This window comes from Vidua macroura, chromosome 14 (assembly GCF_024509145.1).
Source record: "Vidua macroura isolate BioBank_ID:100142 chromosome 14, ASM2450914v1, whole genome shotgun sequence".
In the NCBI taxonomy this organism is placed as follows: Eukaryota; Metazoa; Chordata; class Aves; order Passeriformes; family Viduidae; genus Vidua; species Vidua macroura.
In genome coordinates, this window is record NC_071584.1 from 9,470,650 (window position 1) to 9,491,567 (window position 20,918).

General features: G+C 39.8%; 1 protein-coding gene and 1 long non-coding RNA gene across 3 annotated transcripts in view; one reads left to right on the forward strand and one right to left on the reverse strand.

The window, feature by feature from the left end:
• LOC128814260 (uncharacterized) overlaps positions 1-196 on the reverse strand; it is a 70,475-nt gene extending 70,279 nt beyond the window's left edge. The window contains exon 1 of the long non-coding RNA XR_008439327.1: positions 34-196. This is a non-coding gene — a long non-coding RNA (uncharacterized LOC128814260). The remainder of the gene's footprint in view (positions 1-33) is intronic.
• The window catches only part of AMMECR1 (AMMECR nuclear protein 1), a 98,041-nt gene that overhangs the window by 24,972 nt on the left and 52,151 nt on the right, over positions 1-20,918 (forward strand). The window lies entirely within an intron of this gene.

The following is a 20,918-nucleotide window of genomic DNA, read 5'->3' on the forward strand; positions in this document are numbered from 1 at the left end:
CGCTGGTGACATCTCCCCCGTGAACCCTCACACCTCTGGCAGCGCCCTGCTCCGAGCGACCGCCTTTGTGGCAGGCTCCGCGGCCACGTCCGGCCGCCGCGCTCCGTGGGCAGTGCCCTCTCCCCGCTCGTGGGCTGTGTTTAGCAGCCCCCGAGTAGCTCGCTCCTCGCTCGTTTCACCAGTAGTCCTTACTGGGACCCCTTCACTAGGCAGCCTCTCGCTGTCCGTGTGTTCTGCATGAGGGCGGGCCTCTTCTTCACCAGTGCTGGATGGTGAGTACCCAGTGTAAGAGCCCTGTCGTGCGAGTCCCGGATTTGTGAGCACTGGTGTACCTGTACATTCCCCGGGCCAGGCACTTGTAACGCTACTTTGGTCTCATATCGTTCAGAGTCCTTGCTTTGTAATGACTCCTGAAGATCACCCAGTGTTAGACATCCCCAGTCCCTGAGTAATCCACCAAATCAAATTCCCAGAGTTTTGAACTGATCACATAAACACCTGTTACTCCCGTCCTCCCTCTGCCTCCCAAGCTTCCTTGCAAGAGTGTCCAGCAAGGGCCTATTTTATTCCCATCCCTGGCCACTCTTGTTCAGTGTTTGTCTTGAACCCTGTGCCACACCATCTTCAGAAGTGACCTGCCAGGACCGTGATGCTCAGCATGTCAGCACCTGCAGCCTGCCTGTGCTGAGGAGCCGGGCATGCTGCTGCAGATAGAGCTCAGACACATCAGGGAGTAACTTCTCTCTGACAGGAAGTTCCTTCCTCTCAGCTGGGATGAGTTACCGAGTTACTGCATGATCCAAGTTTGTTTGATTGCAGAGTTAATGTAAGGGATTGTTGAAAATGAGTTTCCGCTGTTTTACTTTGTTTTTAAATGGAATGGAACTCGTGTGGTGAGTTTCCAGGCTTCAGCTGAGACTCGACTGTGTTGGTCCACCAGAGTGCATGTCACTTTTTTCCTCTTATATACAGCATGGCTATCAAGTTTGTGAGAACCTGTGCTTTCTCAGTACTTCATGAGTACAAGTTTTCTGTGTATGTCCTGGACCCTCGGGCACCCTCACCAGTGCAAACGGTTATCGTGCAGTCTGTGTTTCGTTAATGAGATGCGGTGTATGCTTCTTGGTGTTTAAAAATGTAATGTATTGATAATCTTATTTGTAGTCCTTGCTGTTCTAACACCCAGGATCTATACATCTCTTGCATACTTTCAGCTGCTGTCATGACAACCCAGCTCTGTGGATTCCTACTTAACCTGCCACCCCAGCAAGTCTTCCCTATATGCTCTTCATAACTCCTATGTGATTTCATCAGAGTACCAATAATGAAAGGAGGGCAGGGAGACTCCACTGTGAGTTTCTTTACCCAGGTCTTTTGCAAATCCATGTCTGTCCTTTTGTAGATACAAACTGTTCAGCAACTGCTGCTCTGAGTAGCCATTTTGCTGTGCATTGTCCTGTGTCTGTTCTCCATCCCAGACCACTATAGGTTGCAACATCAGCTTTATGCTGTTTCACTTTTTCATTGCTGTAAGAGAGTTGAATTTTGTCTGTGTCTCTGTAACAATATTACCTTGGTGTTATGTTTTTTTATCTGTATTGCAGAATGATTTGTTGAACAGATTAGTTCTACTGTCTGTTTTATTAGTGGAGGAAACCGAGGCAGGGGTGAAGATCTCAGCACTGAAATGGTTTCCAGTAAGCGCTTTGATTCCTCTTAGTAAGCAGTAGATCACTTTACTTTTTTCCTCCTGCTTCTTACTTTAACAACAATGCAATTGCAAACTAAGTAAAATTAGTTGAATTTTTCTGAAATTCATATGTGTTCTTCAGATTTAGTTGCTAGACCTGGTGAAAAGTTGCTGCATCAACTTCTGGACTTCTAGACTTCAGAAAGTGGCACTGTCATTAAAATTCATAATGTAATTTCTGTTTATTCCCATGCTTGTTCCAGCATGCATGGTTGTATAGATCAGGAAATGATCTAACAATAATTTTGTATTTTCCCCTGATTGGTTTCAGAGTTTGGTTCTCTCTGGATCATTGCATGGCTTCACAAACATTTGTGCCTGCACAAGTGTGAGGTGGGAATAAGCAGACAGATGGCAGAACTGCTGCTTTCAGCAGCCATGTGAGCTGATTATGTTTGTGCAGTTGGGGATGCAACTTTGAAAAAGTTGTTCAGTATTACACGTAAAATTTTAGCTCGGTCAATAAATTGCTCCTGCTAAGTGTTCAGAGGCAGCACGATTTCTGGCATTCACAAGATTTGCAGGCAGTCTTATTGATAACTGGGTACCTCACAAAGGTTAGATGTTGACTTTGAAGCTGGGCTTCATCCTGTACAGCAAAAAAAAAACCTGAATGAAAACTGGTGTTTTTCAGTGAATGTGTATTGCATCTTTCTGCCTCGAATTAATTTGGAGGTTTTGTCCATAGACTGAAATACCTGGTTGAAGAGCAGTGGCCTAAAATAAGGGTATGTAAATTATAGAATTATTTTTTTAAATTATGTTAATTACAGGGAGGATGAAAGACCTGTGAGCAGGTATCCTCACACAAACATGACTCATATTCCTTGCAGGTCTTGGAACAATGAAACTGGACATGATCAAAGAAAAGCAGGTGGCTGAATCACTTGGACAAGGGGTTCTGGCACATTGTCTTTAGAACAAAACCTGCTTGTGACACCTCTGGATTATTCTGGCTTTCTGGTGGCGAGATGAGGACAGCATCAGGGCAGCAAATTCAAGGCAGTAGGAATGACTCGAAAAGCTTGTTTTGAAAGGGTGTGGGTTTTGAACTCCAGGGCAGCCCATACATGGATGAAACAGTTGGCGTTTTCCTATCTCTGGAGTTCCTAAAGCACAGAGGGTGTCGAGGGTATTGCTAGGGAGGTGTTGGGTTGGAGGGGATGCTGACTCATGGAGTTAAAAGAAGATAGCTGGAAGACACTGAATCTCTCCAGCAGTGTTTTGTTGAGTATAGGCTGAGCAAGTTCTTCCAGCCATGGAGACTTCCTCTCCTCTTGTAGGCTCCATGGATCTGCTGACATTTTATTCTGTCACTCTTAATTGAAGAACTTTCTTGTACCTTTAATTTCACTTCACTTTGGGTTGCTCTCTAAGCCACCCTTGCCCTTCTTTGCAGGATATGTCCTGCAGGGCCTGTGCCTTGCTTCCACCAGCATGATGGCTCTCAGACCTGAGCTGCAGAAGGCATGTAGAAATGACCCTGGCAGTGTGAACACTGATACAAAATTTGAAAATTGCTGAACCAATTTGAAAATTGCTACAATTGTCTCTAGGACAGAGTGTCATTTAGACACTGTTTTGAGATTCTGATGAGTAAAGTTACAGAACATTGAACTTGTCCATAGAAATGAATTGTAAGGGGATGCAGGAAGAATTGTAAAAGCATTTTAGCCCACTCGTTTATGGAGAAGGAAAACTCAGTAGCCTTCTTTCCCTGTGTTTATTAGCTTTCTGACAAGTAACACCTATCCCTTAATTGCTTTTCTGGTTTGGTCTTCTGCAATACACAAGATGGGCCATTATGATTAATGGAAACAATACCATGTCCTGCCTTCCATTGTGGAAGTGGACAGGAGGTGTCTACCAGTGTGAAGGGGCTCAAGGTTTACAGTGTTGTTCACTGCTGTTTTCCTCCTAGTAGGAAAGTGTTTGAGTGGAAGTGCAAGCAGGTTGTGACAAGAGAGGGAGTATAAATGTGTGAAGAGAAGTTCAGTTGAAGCTGTGCTGTGGGGAGTGAAGAGGACTTTTTTCTTAGAATCTCACATCTCTGCTCACTGTAATGATTTCCCTTGGCACACAGAAATCATCTTTCTGAGTTTTTGTCCTGCACAGTGTCTGCTTCAAGATCTTCATCTTGCCTACTTAATTTTAATATCACCATCTTTGTGGAGAAGACATTGTCTGGCAGTCCATCAGGTTAACTCTTTTGTCAGTTGTTTGCTTTTTTAGTCCCTTCTTGAAGGTTTCCTGCTAGTGAGCAGGATTATTTTAATGGTGACCACCTGTACTTGATACAATTTGTAAGGGGAATCCTTTGTTCTGCCCTGTCATCTGGTACTTGGTAACCAAGAACACAAGTTTGCAGCTGGAATGAGTGATGGGGCCTGTGCCCTGCTTCCCATCTGCCTGAAGAGCTCTTTGGAAATTGTATTCAAATGCCCAGATGAAGACTGGCTCACATCTTCCTCATCTGTCAGGGGACTGTGCCAGTGGCAATAAGTGGTTCCTGTAGCTGACCTCTGTACCTGTGGTGGTCCTGATGCTTTAGGGTAGCTGACAGCCCTGTGCACATGAGGAAGTGTTGCTTGCTACCACATTCTTTGCTAGGAATTATCTGTGTGGCTTGACCATCTTTTGTGATTGACCTCTGGATTAAAATATTGGCCAGGTGATAGCCAGTTTTGAGCTAAAGACTTAGCTCATAAATTTATCTGTTCCTTACTTCACTGATGACTTGTGGCATTTTGCAGCAGCTGTTTGGCTATGGGACAGAGATGCAGATCTGCAGCCATGTTGATGTGCCTGACTTTAGTATTTCATTGTGTTTTCAGGTCCAAGATCTGTTAATTTGCATAATCTGAAGGGATATGGGGTAGCAGTACTACACTACCTTAATACTTTGTTAGTGAAGTTTGGAAACATTTCAGTTCAATACAGTTTAAAAATACAGACTTAGCTAGTCTTGTTCCCATTATTTTTCTCACTCAAAGACTTAAAGTTGTGATTCTACTCAAAGTGAGTATATCTTAACCTTGTAGTAAAGAAGCACTTCTAGGGTTACTGGATAGTCAGGATTTTTCCTTAGTTACTGTGTCTTGGTGAAGTGTTGGTAATGGTGGAGAATTGCTGGTAATTTAGATTGAAATAGCTTAAAATCTTCCTGTACAGCCCCAAGTATTGTTTCCACTAATCATAATGGCCCATCTCGTGTATTGCAGAAGACCAAACCAGAAAAGCAATTAAGGGATAGGTGTTACTTGTCAGAAAGCTAATAAACACAGGGAAAGAAGGCTACTGAGTTTTCCTTCTCCATAAACGAGTGGGCTAAAATGCTTTTACAATCAGCTGATCTTTTCTTGTTTACTGTCCGATGCTTTCTAGTAATGCATTGAAGAGAGATGAGACTTGTCTGTAGGTGTGTACATATGCTTACATATACATGTGAATAAAAATGTTATGGCTTGCAGTTGATAAGTTTTCATGCTTTTCCAAATTCTTGTTTCTTGGCTGCAGCCTGACCTCCAGCTTTAGTCTCTACAACCTACGGTAATGTTGGAATATTGCACTTAACTCCTTGCTTGCTTTGGTATATGCTTCTTTACAAGCTTTTCTTTGAAACTTTGTCTGGAAACTCAGAATTTCATATTGTCTTAAACCCACCAGTGTTCTTTCACTGCAATCCCTACACAGGGTTGGCCTGTACCTATTGTCATTACTGCCCTTGATGCCAGGAATATGAAATTTTGTTGTTTCTCTGCAGGACTTGGTTGTATGGCAGTGGAGACTTACACCGTTTCGTGGCAGTCAGTAATAATTTATACTTATTGTTACACTCCAGTATTACACAACAGCTATAATGATTGCTTGATCATGGCCAAAGATCAACTAGGAAACACACAGGGAAGTGTTCTTTCATGTCTGTGTGTCTGTCTGACTTCATTCTGGTTTTCATGTGCATGTCATGTGGATTTTTGTAAGGTTCAGTATTTTCTTCTGAATTAACACGGTGTATTGGTCTTTACTGTTGAATGTTAAATGTTGGAATATGAAGTAGTAGTTCTTTCAAAGTGGCATTCCATGGTAGATGCTTTGAAAATATAGTACAGTAGAGAATGTGTATTTTGGCTGGCATTGGCAGTGCTCAGCAGGGAATTCCCAGCATATTTGAAAGCAGATCTGGTGAATGCATCTTCGTGCAGCAGAGGGGCAGAAGGGATAAGGTTGCATGGCTTCAGAAAGAAATTGCCTTTGCCAGTAGGTTCATCCTCTGATATGACGGGTGAACTGAGAAAATAATGCTATGATAAACTCCAGATTAGGTTATCTGTAATTTGAGGACTTTTTCCTTCATAAGCTCACTTTAGTGAGCTGTTCTTACATGCAGATGAGCTAGTTTCTAGTGATACAGGAAATCAAATCATTGGCAGTCTTAAGGATAGATAGACCCTGGTTGTGTTTCTTTAGCTAAAGGCAGTCACCACAAAATTATACTAAGTGCTCTGATTCTCTGCCGTATTAGTTCTGTGGAAGTTAATTGTTCTCATACTCCTTGTAGGATGAAGCGGAGTCAGCAACAACCTCTCCTTGTGTCATCAGTCTGGTCATTCATTTTTATTGCCTCATTTGGTTTAGTTACATTAATATTGTTTGTTATATTTTCTTTATTCAATTTGGCGCTTTATGTTCCTGCTAAAGATTTTCATGGAAATTCAAATTTTAATATTATTTTTGACATTTAAACTCTCTGTCAGAAAAATGTATTTCGTGTCTAGATTTGGTTTACTTCACACGTACATCTAACTTCAAGGTTTTTTTGCTAGAAATTGTTGAAACATTAATGATTTAGGAATGCAACTATTTTATTTGGAGCTGCTGAAAGAGTATGCAGTACTGCCTTCTCTTCAGTTGTGAGCTAAATATAATAGTAATGTTATCTAGCACTGAATACTAAAATAAGAGAAATTTAATGTTGGCACTTTTTGGTCACTGACGGTTAAGAGATAACCAGAAAATAAAAATTTGGAACCCTGGGCTAGCTCATTTTATTTAGTTTACAGATCTAGACTGTGACCAGTTAATGAATGAAATGTAGTCTTTAGTTTTTGTTCTCTCAAAACTCATGCCATAATCAATAGAGCAAGCTCAGTATGTTAAGCTACCTGTTTTTGCATTAAGTAACTGTTTACAGTAAAGTGCAGGTTTTCTGTAGCATCAAATTATTGTCTTCAGAAATAGAAGTTTTAGTTGTTTGATATATGCTATATACTGGTGGTTTGTGGCAAGAGTCTCTATGGAAGGCAGGAAATATGTAAATTATTTAAAAATAATAGTAGACTCACCCGAGTTTGGCCAATACAGAAACTGTTGCTAGGCTGGAGGCCAAAACAAGTCCAGTCAGGCCCTGACCCTCGTTAGCAAAGCATTATGAAAATGCTTGACTTTTTTAATGATGTTTATGCTCCTAAGGAGTGGTTTATTAAGATTGGTACTCAGCTTAGCATTGCAAAATTTGCATTTAAATAACAAGATGGGGCAGCTCTACTGTGGTTAATTGACAAATTCTCAGAAACAGGTCCTTGATAACAAAGCATGCTGGGAGTGCAGTAGCTCTCAAATGGAATATGGCTGTTGAGTAGGTCCTAGTGCTGCACTTCCTCACTGTGTGAGAGTACTGTGGTATATGCTGACTGACCAAAAGTTGGGCAGTTTATCAGTCCAGCACTATAAACAAGTCAGCATCTTTCCTGGCCTACTTGTATGACCTTGAAAAAAACCTTTCATTTTCATGACTGGGGTGTTGGCTAAAGCAATCAATATAAAGGGCTCCATTTCTGAAGTGGCATACCTTCCTGTTCCATTGGTCAGGAACATATTTGCTGAGATCTTTTTTGTTTCTGTCTCTTCACAACTGGTGTCCCCTAACAGACTGCATGTCTGTGTCCATGGCTTACAGGATATGCCTGAAGTTTTTGTAATCTGACTGGGCTTTTATAACTTCCTGGAAGGCAGTGCTTGTTGTGAGTATGTGGATATTGCTTTGCCACACTAAGTACTTGCAGCCAGGGTTATTAAAGTGCTAATTTCATGAGAATGACATCTTACGGAAAGCAGAACAGCTCTGTGGAGTTGTGGCAAGGTCACTAGGACAGCAGCCATATCAAGATCTGTATGTCTTCCCAGAGCGCTCTTGCATTACCAAGATGGAGTTCTCACAATCCTTAATGGTATATAAAATCTCATTTTTTGCTTTTCTTTCCATTAGCTTGGAATCTGTGGCACTTGTGGCAAAGTTGAACCTGGGGCTGCAGTGATTGTAATATATGTGCCATAGACATACTCCTGTAATTTATCTTTTGCCCCTCTGCCACCAAAGGTGTTTCCTCTCCAGGCTTTGTTGGCACACCATGGGTCCTAGCATCTGTGAGGCTGTCTGCCTTACTGAGTGGTACTTGGGGGCCATGTTTGAGACAGAAGAGAGAGGAAGAGAAGGATCCCTGTCATAAGTTTTTATCTTTAGCATCAGTAATGCTTCTATTTTATCTTTTCTGAAAATTAAAACACTTTCCCTGTTTTCCATGTGGCGCTTTGTACAGAGATAAGAATTCTATGGGTGAAGCTCAAGAATTCATGAGTTTTAGGTGTATTATTAAGGTAGAAAAAAGTGTGTGGTTCTCCACTGGTGGACAGCAGTGTGGGCCTGTGTAAATCTGGCTGCTTCCAGCTCCTTTTTCTAGGTGACTGTAAGAATATAAGGGTTGGGTGCCCCACTGTTTTCCTTACTCAGTAAGTGAGCACAAGGGTAAGTTCTGCTGCCAAGGAATGGCAAGTTTGCAAGGCTGATCTTTTCTGTATAAATAAACTTGCTGAAAGATTAACTTTTGGGAAAGATGATGTGCTATGCAGAGGTCCCTTGTAAGGACCTTTATGAGGAAGAAAAAAACATATTTTTGTAGTCTTCAGTACTTTGTCTGCCACATTAATTAGGCAGAGCAAGTGCTGCACCAATCTTCTCTCAAGTAGTGTTTCTGCAGAGAGATTGCTGGGGGCTGAGCGGGTGGTTGAAAAACCCACAAAAAAGGTGTAGTGAGGAAAGAAGCCCTCTTCAAAGAGTGCTGCAGTGCCTGAAGGGAGGTGACTAACTGCAACTGAAACATCTCCTAAGCATGAGGGGAACAAAACTCCAGCAAGCCACTGACACAAATTAAAAACTGCAAGCCAAGCAGTAAAAGGCAAGTTCTTTTGGTACAGTGTTACAAGCAAACTCTGAAGAATCAAATGGTAATGTAGTATTAAAACTGATCCCTAATAAGATGCTGATAGAATGCAAAGTTGTAGTAATGAGGCTCACTCTTCCTTAAGAAATAAGAGCAGGATTCTGGATCTGATTCAGTTCAACTAAAATTGAAAAATAAACAAGTAGAGAGAGGCAGGTGGCAGAAATCTCACATGGGATATTTTCCACCACAGCACCTGAATTCCTGTAAAATACTGGGACTAAAATTTGAGAGAATATATAAAGATTGGGGCTGTTCATTGGGAAGGAACACTGGATAAACCCAAGCATTAAAAATGAAGTGTTCTAAAGAAGGATAAATGGAACACAAATTACTTTTTTTTTAATTCAGAGGAAAAAGGTTCAAGTGAAACAAGTATTCCTGTGTACACTTAACCACCATGGTCTCTTTTCACCTCAAGGATGAATTATTGCAGTTTTCTCTGCTTGGACAGCTTGAGCTTTTAAGGTACAAAATTTAAGCCACTGCAAAAAGTAGCTCCCAGCAGTACCTCTTTTTGGGAGAATATGAAATCTGTGCTTCAGGTTGTTTGGTGCCAGCTGCTTCTTTTTTTTCCCCTTCCTTTTTTTCCTTTTGCATGATTTCAAGGTGTTAAGTTTCTTCACATATGTAATGTAAATGTCTTGGAATAACCTGCTCAAAGACTACCTACTACCCTTTGCCATCCTGCTATTTTAAGTATGCCTTCTTCTTTTTTAAATGTGTTGAGATGCTCAGCAGCAGCAGATTGTTGCTCATCCTGAGCTGAAATAGTTACACTAGATAGGGTAAATGAAGATAGGGGAACATGATGAACACTCTGCTGATGCAATGTGAGATATTACTCTTTCTCTGACCAATGATCATATAAATGTATGGATGACAGATATGCATCCAATAGTTAGGCAATTAAGTATAAAAAAAATAAGTATAATACACTTTCTTGGTTGTCATTTTATGTAGAATGTTTAATGGAAATTGCTCTGGAAGGGAAAACTAGGCCAGTTCAGAGTGGTCTCTGACATCTTGGCACTAATTTTTAGGGGATTGGAGATGCCAGAAATTTCTTGGAAGAGGCCATTGCAGAGAGATCAGTAATGTTCAGATGGTTCCACTGGTAAGACCTGTACTAGTTTTTAAGTTATTAGATTAATCAAAAGAAGAAAGAGTCAATCTTACATAAAAACACTGAATGGCTGTTGGACCTCTGAGTGTTTCTGGGGCTCTGCACGTTCTGTCCAACTTCTCTGTATCCAAGTTATTACAGGAGGCAAGTGGGACTTAAGGATGAATCACTGCAGTGGTGTTTGGAAGGATTGTGTTTTGTTCCTGGCCATGTGATTATGGTGGACAAACCTGAATGAGGTCTTCTATCTCTCTACCTTGTGTTCTTTATGTAAAAAATAAGGCACCTCAACCTACTCTTCTTTGTCAAGTTAGTATAGAGAGAAATTGGCTGTTATTGCAATTGTTCTTTCCCTTGACTGGATTATCCTGCCAAGAAGCTCTCCAGACTTGGCTCAGGATATTTTTGCCTAAATTGGCAACTTGGATGCATACACTTCTTTTTTTCCTTTTTTCCTTATTTTCCTTTTTTTAAACTGTAATCTACTATATCTGAAATGAATCGCAGTTGTATTCACGTTAGCTTGACTCCTTTAAAGGCTATTGTTGCTTCTCAAATAAGTCACAGAATTTGCAATGATTTTTTTTTTCAGAATAAGTTTTTTCATTTGGGGTTCTCATAGTCACAGTATTCTCCTTCATAGTTTAGGGTTCTGTTTAGTGAATCCTTTCCCTGAGAATAGTTCAGACAGTTTTAAATTTGCTAATAAAGGTTGAAGACAAGGCCTTCTGAAAATCATACTGCATCTTGTGTTTCTGTTCAAGTTGCATGAACACCATTGTTTTATGGAACTCTGAAGAGGGAGGGAATGGTTACACATTCCATGCCCTGCTAGAGACAGTAAGTTATGGTTGTGTAGAGAGATAAGATCTCTTGATTTTACTGAGTGTTGGAAGTGGAGATGAGCAGAAAGAAATGGTAGAGTGGCAAGGAAGTACAAGCAGTGACTGTATAATGATACTTCCCTAAATATTTTTCTAGTCTTTAGGAACTAGTAGTTTGGGATATCTGGAGCCAGAAGTGATGTCTTTCACCAGTAATTCTCCCCAACACCCCACCCACCCAACTAGCAATGAGTAGATTATAAATAAGGTTTTATGGAAGTGAAGTTGGAAGGAAAATGAGAATGTTTTGCAGGAATGGTTGAGGTACTTCAGGGGCTATACTGTTAGAAATGGAATGAAAATCAGTATTTTTAAGAACAATGCCATGTACTTCAGGAGTGCATAAAAACTGATTCTGTAAGTTAGGAGTTTTTTTCTCTCCTTAATGGTTTTCTGGTATTTCCAGTTTACTGTCAGATTGCTTAGCTTTCATTATGCTATAGATATATAAAGGGCAAGTGGCTATTTTAAAGAGTAATTATAAGTAAGAATAGAAAAGTATTAAATACAGTTTTAAAAGGGAGTGGCTGAGAGCTTACTTGTAAAAGTTTATGGTTCTGCTGCTCTCAGGGGAAAGACATCTTGTGTTTGCAAAGCAGGCCAGCCAGAGTGCTTGAGAGTGTGAAATCAGCTTGCAAAGGAAGATGAGAAGGGCTGGGCTACTTTAGAGGATCAGAATAATGACTAAAAGGTACAAAATTTGATTGAGGAGAGGTGTGTATGTATATGTGTATACATATTGGTATGTCTATATGTATCTATCTCTTTGTGTGTGCATATGTATGTGTGTATAGGAAGAGAAAGACAAAGGGACACAAATTAACTCTTTAAACCAAATGCCAGTACTGTAAGAAGAACAAAAAGGATATTAAAAGACTGTGAATTAATTTTAGATTTAGAGTGTAAGGTTTCCACTTTCTGGAGTAATGTGGCATTATTGTAACCAGTAATAGGATTAGTGGGGGCAGGCAGTCCAAATACTTTAGATAGATCTTGATTATTTTGATAAGATATATGTGACACATTGCCTTTGGTAGTAAGCTCACTAGATTTGATAGTTCAAAAGGTCCCTCTGAGTTCATTGGAGTGGACTTGGGCTTTAGGCATCAGTGTGGCATTTTACCTTCTCAGGGGATGGATAGATGGCATTAATCCTGGTCCTTGGTTGTTTCTGCTTTGGTAATATGTTCTAGATTGAGAAATCTTCTGGTGATGAAGTTTTCAAGAATGAGACAGTAATTTTGCCATTGAAAGTTTCCAGTTATCAAGATAACATGACAAAGCTTGTCTTCTCAATATCATCTTACCGTCTCTATTTCTTGACTGAAAATTCTTCTTTTGGTTTTTTTTAATTGACACTGGCAATCATTGCCAAGTTCATGTCTGTATGTGTAGCCATGATAGTTAGTAATGATCTACTGATACTCCTGACATGAAGTTAAGTGCTGGCACTAATGAATTCTGTATCTGAATATTGGGATAAGTCACAGTTTTAAACTGTGGCACTGGTGCTTTTCTTGTATAAGAAAGATTGGTTTTGGAGAACAGTGATGATAGATGAAGTTTATTATCTCTGAGGGCTGTTAGATGAACTGTCTTTAGGCAGCTTCTGATAGAACTTCTCTTGAGCAGATTACTTGTTTCACTGTGAGTTAGTTCAAAGATGCCCAAGTTGGTGCTCTCTGACTGAGTTGGGTCTAGCAGGATTACTAACTTACTTAATGGGGGTTGTTCTTTAATAAATTGTTTTGCTTTGACAGAGAAACTTCTACCTTTCTTTCAGTCTGCTTTTGGTTTGAGTAAGATTTATGACTTTCTTGAGATGGAGATGAATAGAAGCAAATATTGGTCAATAACAGAGCTCTGTGGAGGTAATTAATTTGGAGAATGTTATATGTATAAATAATTTTTTACTAAGTTGGAACTGAACCATAACTCTGCTATTGTTCATGTTGAACAGGGAATGGGATATTTGTTTTCTGAACACAGTATCCTTTGCCCTGAATAAGAGTGGTTGCCAAAATAAAACTCAAGGAAAGGATTCAAATGGCAAACAAAGTATATGTTAAGCAGTAGTGTTTTTTAGAGTAGTGGTGCTGGAGACTTTACTGCTTGACTTCAGCCACCTAATAAAATGGGTTTTTATTTGCACACCATTTCATGGCAGCAAAGAAATGAAGCAGTGTAGGAGCACAGTTTCTATGAAAGGGAGGAACAGGGAACTGAACAGACAGGCTCACCCTGAGGTGTCAGGGAAAGTTGTGGCTTCCACATTTATGTTGAAATGGCAGAAGACTTCAAGTTGATAATTTTGAAATTGTGGTATGTGAAGGACTTTTAAAGCAAAGCTGCAATTTGGTGGGTTGTGGCTTTTTTTTTTCTTTTTAAACCAAGACAACAGACCAATAAAGTGATACAGGTGATCATTGCTTCTAGAGCTCGTAACATGGTGGTTTCTCAGTGTTTTTATATGGTCATCCTGCTGTTCCTCCTCATCTCAGTTTAGGTTTCCCCCATCAGCTGAAGTATGCCCACTGCTACATGTGTTTAGGCTTGGATGCAGTTGTTGAGGGAGTGGCAGCCTCTATAGAGCTAAAACTGGAAATGATGATCAGAGGAAGTCTGACTTCACACCGTGAGGTGGAACATGCCACCACCTCATGTGTGATCTGGCTCAGAGCAGAGTGCTCTCCATGAGGTGGATGCTGTGCAGTGGCTGTATCTGAGCCAAGTCCAGTGTGTAAACCCATGCTTTAGTTTTCAGTAAATCTTGCAGATCACAGTGTAGACCCACCATTCCCAGGTTACTGAAAGAAAAATTGGTGCCAACCTCCAGCTGCCAGAGCTGAGGTTGCACTCTGACGTCAGGGAGAAAGGTGCCACGACAGTGGAATTATTCTGCCTTGGAAGAGTTGAAAATAAGAGATCTGGCACCTTGAAGCATTGTGAGAAATCCAAAAAGGAGCAATTTGGACCTCTCTGTTGCTTTCAAGAGATTTATAGTGTTTTTCATAGACCTTTAAAAGCTATCTACTCTTACCTATGTTGATTTAAAAAAAATAGGCCGTAAGATGGTTGAATGTTTAGGTTTTTTGGAGTAAAGATAAATCTTCAGTGGCTTGACCTTTAGAAACTTCACGGATTAGCCGATATACAAATTTAATAACAACAAAATAATACTCATCTTTAGACCAATGATTTGGTCTGCAGCTGTTTTATTTTAGCTAATTCCTAGAATGATTGAATCATGATTGTATGGGACCTGCTCATAGGTGGTGAATTGGTTTGGGGCTTTTTGGTAGTACACCAAATACCTGTTTTTAGCAAAACTAGAAAATTTATATTAAATTAAACACTACACATATTTCTGTGGTGTAGTTATAGGATACAGTATTTTCAGAGAATTCCTGGTACTAATTTTGAAAGGCTATATATATATTTTGCTGGTGTGCAGTGTAGTTTTATTTTGTGTTAGCTTTAGAAATGTGTCATTTTCAAGGTTAATTTTGAAGATGTTGTTCGCTTTTTGCTTTCAAAAAATGTCTAGTGAAGAAAGCCAAAATGTGAGCACACAGATTTTGATGCATCAAAATTAAAGTGCACTCTGGTTATTTTCCAGAGTTTTCAGTCTGATAGGATGATTTTTAAAATTCAGTTTTGACATTTGAAGGGATCTCGCTGAAGGTTTCTCTACATAGTTATGAGAGACTGTTTGCATCTCATGCGGTGTTTGAGAGAGTATTTAATTTTAGAAAGAAGTGTTTAAGCTTTGTTGTGGAAACATTGTAGTGTCTTTGAGATTAATTCTGGGTCTTTCAGAATTTTGTTTTTCTTTAGTCTTGTTAGTGTTGAATAGCTGATTATCTCATACAGTGTATTTGTGTCCTGCAAACCACTTGAATGACATATTAGAACTGGAGTGCAGTTTCCCAATCTGACTTCACTCACGTACCAGGACTACTGCAGGCATAATTAATGCTCTGACTATACTTTGCTGGTTTGGAGAAGGAATGTGAGTTAAATGCAGCCTTTGGATGAGACTCCGTGTCCAGGGCAAACAAAACATCCTCATACATGTGCCCCACACCCTCCCTTGAACTACTTGCATTGATCAGTGCATGCTGGCTGTGCTGTTTCTGCTTGATAAGTCAGCAGCAGATACTCTGCTGCTTTTTGTTAGATTATTTTTTTTGCTGAGTTTTAGACTCTTTTTCGCTGAGTCTTTTAGCATGCTAAATGCCAGAGCTGGCTTAAGGGATAGGATCTTCCCATGTGGTCTGGGGAAAGACGGGACCCTTGCAACCAGCCAGTATTAATTTTAGGCTGACAAGAACTGTAGCTCAAGTTGTTTTAACCTGGATTTGTTTTCTGCTCTGAAAATGTAAATGCTCTGCTGGTTGAGACTGTAAGCCCATTGCTGTACCCAGCAGTGCTAAAGATTACAGTGAAGGGAATCTTTTTTTTTTTTGGTGGACTCATTTCAATGACTTTTTCCAGCTTTTGGCACATTGAGCAGGTAGGTTGGTGCCTGCAAATACATCCAGAAGCTGTGGAAGAAAAAGCAATCACATAACATATTTCCTTTTGTGATTGTGCTGTTAACAGCATTGCCAGTTGTTTGCCTTACATCTTATTCCCCAGTCATCAGAACAAAGCTTATAGGCTAGAATATAAGACTGAACTGGGATTTTTTTTCCTTGTTGAGTTCATCTGGGTCCATTGTAGTGCTTTTATGTACGTAGTTGCAAACATTGCAATGTGCAGCAAACCTTTGGATCATGATTTTAAGATAGTGAAGGAGCCTGCAATATGTAGCAGAACCATGTGCAGACTGTCACAGAAAGTCTTGAGCCCATTTTGGGCAGCTGAAGGTTACATTTACAAGTAGTTTTTTTTTTTTCAGAATAGTCCTGATGGATTGCTTCCACAAGGCTATCTGGTGTATAGCCCAGTAACTCAATGGATCCAACAGTTGCATGCTCTAATTCAGAGGAATATATAAGTTGGCACCAGCATGGGGGAGAAGTATTGTGGCCTTGGTAGGATTTTCTCTCAGAGAAGCTGAGTGTACTCTTTCCAGCAGACTGGTTGTCTGTGCTCAGTGATCTGATCTACTGCTACTTTGCAGGGATGGAAATTGTGTTTGCTTTTCTGTAGTATCAGTCCCTTTAGAGTCTTTAGTGTGCTCTGGAATTACATTGGCAACCTGTTGCCCAGCAGTTCCTCAGTGTCAGGTTTGGAACTGTCCTGTGCTGGCCCCAGTGAACTATGTCTGACTTGTCTGTTCAGCCAAATGCTTCCCCTGTACTTAATTCAAATTGACCTTGTCCCTCTAACCTATATACTATGAAGATAGGTGTGAATGTCTCCCCAGTTGCTTCACTGGTAAATACTGGGAATAGTGTTCCACTGAGCTTCTCTACACTGGTGTTATCAATCCTCCATCCTTTTCTCATTTTGGTCTGCAAGAGACCCCACTGGTTTTTCTAGTTGGTTTCCTGCTTTTGATGTAGTTAAGTAACTTTGCAAGGTGCTACCCAAACATGTTAAGTTCTATTTCCTGTTTACTTTTGACCTACCATGTATATTCTAAACTCTTCTGTTCTCATTAAGCAAGCTTTCTGATTTTAAAAGCTGACTTCTCAGATTTGCTTCCTAACTTCCCCATTTAATCATGCAGTATATAGGCTTTTATTGCAGGGGCTGATGTATTCTTTTGACTACTTTTGTTTTGCTTCCAGCTGTGAGGAGTTTTACTTGATCTCCTAATACAGAATTTTGTCTGCTTTTTTTTGTAATTTTTCCCCTCCCCTCAGGGTTGTGTGGTTTTGGGTTGTTTGTTTGTTTGTTTGGGTTATTTTTGAGGGGAGACAGGTTTGAGAGGATTGCTAATTACTTTTTTTTTTACACTGTTCCCTTAACATTAATTATCCATGTGCCAATAGTTTTTTGTCTCACTGTATTCAGCTGTGATGTTGAAATATAATTGCACTGCAGGCACAGTTACATAGCAGCATTCTTATCCTTTAACTATATCTTGTGTACCATTAAAAACTAAGCTAAAAATTTGATCTTTTCATGTAGATCCTAGCACTAACTTTCAAGGTAGAAGTCATTATTTGGGGGAAAAAAAATCTGCATGCCATTCTAATGAGTCACAGGCTTCACTTCACATCAGGAGATTTCCGTTGCCCATTGTTACTACCTTTCTTAAAGTTGAAAGTCTGTGACCTTCCTGAACTGGTAATGTAGTTGATCATGTCTTTATTACTTGATTGTGTGACTTCTAGCATAAGAAGTTAATTGGACTTCTCCTCTCCTGTAACACTTTATGCCATTAAATGTTTATATAACCTTCACAGACAGTGCCATTCCCCACCAGCCTGTTGTTTGTTGCTCCTGTTGGAATTGCTGAGTAAGCTGGCAGGCTCTCAGCATTACCCTGTTTTGGTTTGTCCTCCTTCCACCAGATCTTGGAGATCCTTTTTAATTGGAGGGTGTCAGGTGAGGCCAAGTATTTGGGCTTCCCATGTGTTACTTATGAAATTTTTAGCAGCAGTGTAGAAGTGTTTGTAAGTTCCAAAACTCTTATTAGCATGCCAGTCTGGCTGACTCTGGCATGACTAATGTGCGTGCTTAACAAGTTCTTCCTGTTCCCATCATGTCTGAATCCTTGCTGTCTGTATCACTGACTTCCTTTCTCAGCCTCACATGTGAATCTGGCAGCACTTAAGAAAGTAAAACCATGGAAATCCTGAGTGTAATGCTTCTGTCCATCAACACGAGTTTACTTTCCAGAGGATCCATCCTGTGATTCCATACACTGCTGTTACTAGTGTGGATTCAGTGGACTACTGGGTTGTTTGGTTGGGTGTTTGGGTTTTTTTTTTTGTTTTGTTGATTTTGTTGATTTGCTGAATCACCAGGTAGTCAATTTCAGTGTAGAAGCCCTGTGAGGTTGCTGCCTTTCCATCTGCTGGCTGCTGTGCCAGCTGGTTGTCAGATGTCACAAATACAGCAGCAAGCTGTGTGTCGAGTAAAGTCATCTGATAACCACACCTGCTTCTTCCCAGTCCTAAGTCTGTCTACTCCAAGAAGGATTCCTGTGTCAACAGGAAGCAGAGGGTGGATTGTTCCAGAGATTAACTCTGATTCATCCATGAATGCTAGAGATGGCAAAAGGCATAATGAAGCATGGAAGAGAAAACAAGTAGGCAACACAAGAGCCTTTTTCAATGGCATTGCTTGTTATCTATTATAAAACTGCAGTGACATTCATATGAAGTAGTGGGCTTTGTTTAACCTTTTTAGATTTGTTCCCTCATAATGAAGGCATATCCCTAAAACTGTCAGTCTTCAAATAGGAAAAAAAAAAACCATTTTTGGGAAGCAAAATTGCAGACAGCATCTCTGTGCTTTTGTGAACTTGTGTTAGGTAAAAGACTCTGAAAGAACTGATGTTCCCAGTGAGGATCTGCTTTATTAGTGTCCCAGGGATGGCCAGTGGAAGATTCTGCTGGAAGAATGTAGGAACAGGGAAAGCCTGTAAAGATGCTTTTGTATCCTCCAGTAATTTCCTATACTAGAGCTGCTCTCTTTGTGTTTATGGGTTGTCCAATTGTATGGCTGGTGATAGCATGTAGTAACCAGTATACTTGCTCAAAAAATGATGCTCTGTTATCTTGGATGTCTGAAAGTAACTAAGTCATATCTGTTGCCTGCTTAAAATTGTAGCCTCAGTACTGGCTCAGTGTATTACTGCATCTTTGTGTCACTAACTGCAGTGTGTTCTCTTCCAAAGGGATCAGTGACCAGTCACCTGGCTCATTGCTAACACACCTCTGTGCTGCCTGAGTGCTAAGTGTGTTCTTTTTCAAGGTTAGCATGGTTGTTTACCTCATGACCAGTTTTGTTCTGTCTTGTGTGTTGCATAATCTGCTAAAGCAACGTGTCTGAAAGCTCCTCTGCTTTTTCCAGCAGTAGTCTGTCCTCATGAAACTAATTACCTCTCTTTAATAATCTTACTGCTGTTTCCTGTTTTTAAGCTGTACTGCATGTGTTTCTTCTTGTGAAAGGCAAATGTAAGCAGTCATCTCATTGCCCTTCTTTCCTGTGCCTTTTGCCTCTCCTCTTTTTGAGCTGACATCCCTGTGCATGCCCCTGCACAGTGAAACAGAGGAGAGAAACACACTTGGTCTAGGCTAAACCAGCAAAAAGGGGAGAGATATTTTTAACCAGATCAGTTCTCCTATCACACATGTTCATTGCAGAGCAGGAGAGGAGGTTGTCTGTGGATGGGAGGTTAGAGCAAGTCTGTATTTATTTAAGTAGCAGCTCTGGACTTCACTGTTACTCAACCCTTGAGGCAGTCATTAGTGATTTAAGGGGTGGGAAGACAATGAGAGATCATCCAATGCATCTGAAAGCATGATATCCTGTGTTCTATACCTATGCTGACTGAGAGATGTCTGTCTTCTTTAAAAGCATCCAGTTTCCATAGACTTTCAAACCAGGGAGAACTCTGTGACTTTGAATCATCTTTATCAGTCTTAAAAGTACTGTCTTCTGTTACATCTTTATCAAAAATATAAATTCCATTTGGCTCTAATTCCATCCCTGTATTTAGAGTATCTTAAAAGTGTCATCTCATTGCTTAAATTACATGGCTAAGTTCTATACAAACAGTGCAATCTAGAATGATTGATTGACTAGTAATAAATTCATTTCAGCTGTTGAGTTAGTGAAGTCTGAATTAGAGGGCAAATTCAGATTCTTGTGAGGCTTGTTTCTTTGCTCCTCTTGCATTATTGTGAGCTTCTTGAAACCACTTACAAAATTATTGAATGTGTACGAAATTTTCAAAGTTAAACATTTTAAAATAAATTCTAAAAACCTGAAAGTAAATGCTTATGTGTCTTCTTCTTGTGTGCTTCCTCATGTTTCAAGTCTTTCACAAGTTACTGTTATGCAGTGGACTTCTAAAATATGTAATTTAAAATGGGAAGGAGCAATGATTTTTAAAGGAATAATTTTGAATGTTTGGCTGAACTGCAGTCTCTCCTGTCAGCTGACACCTTGGCATATAAGTTTTGTAATATATTATTGCTGTAATAAAAAAATCCTGTGTAGTTTCAATTTTTTCCTTACATTTCTTTAAATATTTCTCGATCCTTTGAACCAAGTTCCACTTAAGCAGAAAACTCTTGTCTGTTAATTTCTCATGGGCTTGGCAAACTCTTAAGTTATTGGCATAAATTGTTTGTTCATCTGTTTATGTTGTGCCCTTAGGTGCTTCTGTCTCAGCATGCATCATGCATTTGGCAACTAACAGAAAGCATTTTAAAGGCCAAATGGATGCCTTTATGACTATACCTAGTGTCTTATTTGTATAAAGTGTCTGAACTTAATTAAGAAAGTTATTTTCCAGAACAAATTGCATACATTGCATTGCCTGCTTGTACTCACTGATCTAATATTTTAAATGAACAGTGTGTCTCACAGTTAGCTGAAATTCATTAAAGCATAAGTTATGATTTGTCTGCAGCAAATATCTGTAGAATCCCAGATATACCTCTAATAAAATTTTGTGTGACCTTTTATTAACTGTAACTCCTGATTCTCCACTGATGGCTTGAGTAACTGCTTCAAGTAATATTTCAACAGAAAAAAAAAAAAACAGTTTATGAAAATCCAGTGGTCACTGGCTATTTGGGTAAAACTGGCAAGTCTAATCAGAGTGAAGAATTCAGTATCTTCACTGGCAATGAGAACAGATTCTTTAAGGTAGTCTGTATAGACTCTGAAGGTAGGAGTAATTTGTTAAGGTGCTGTCTGAACTCTATGCAAAACAATGTTTCCTGGCTCCTGGTTTGTAGTAAATA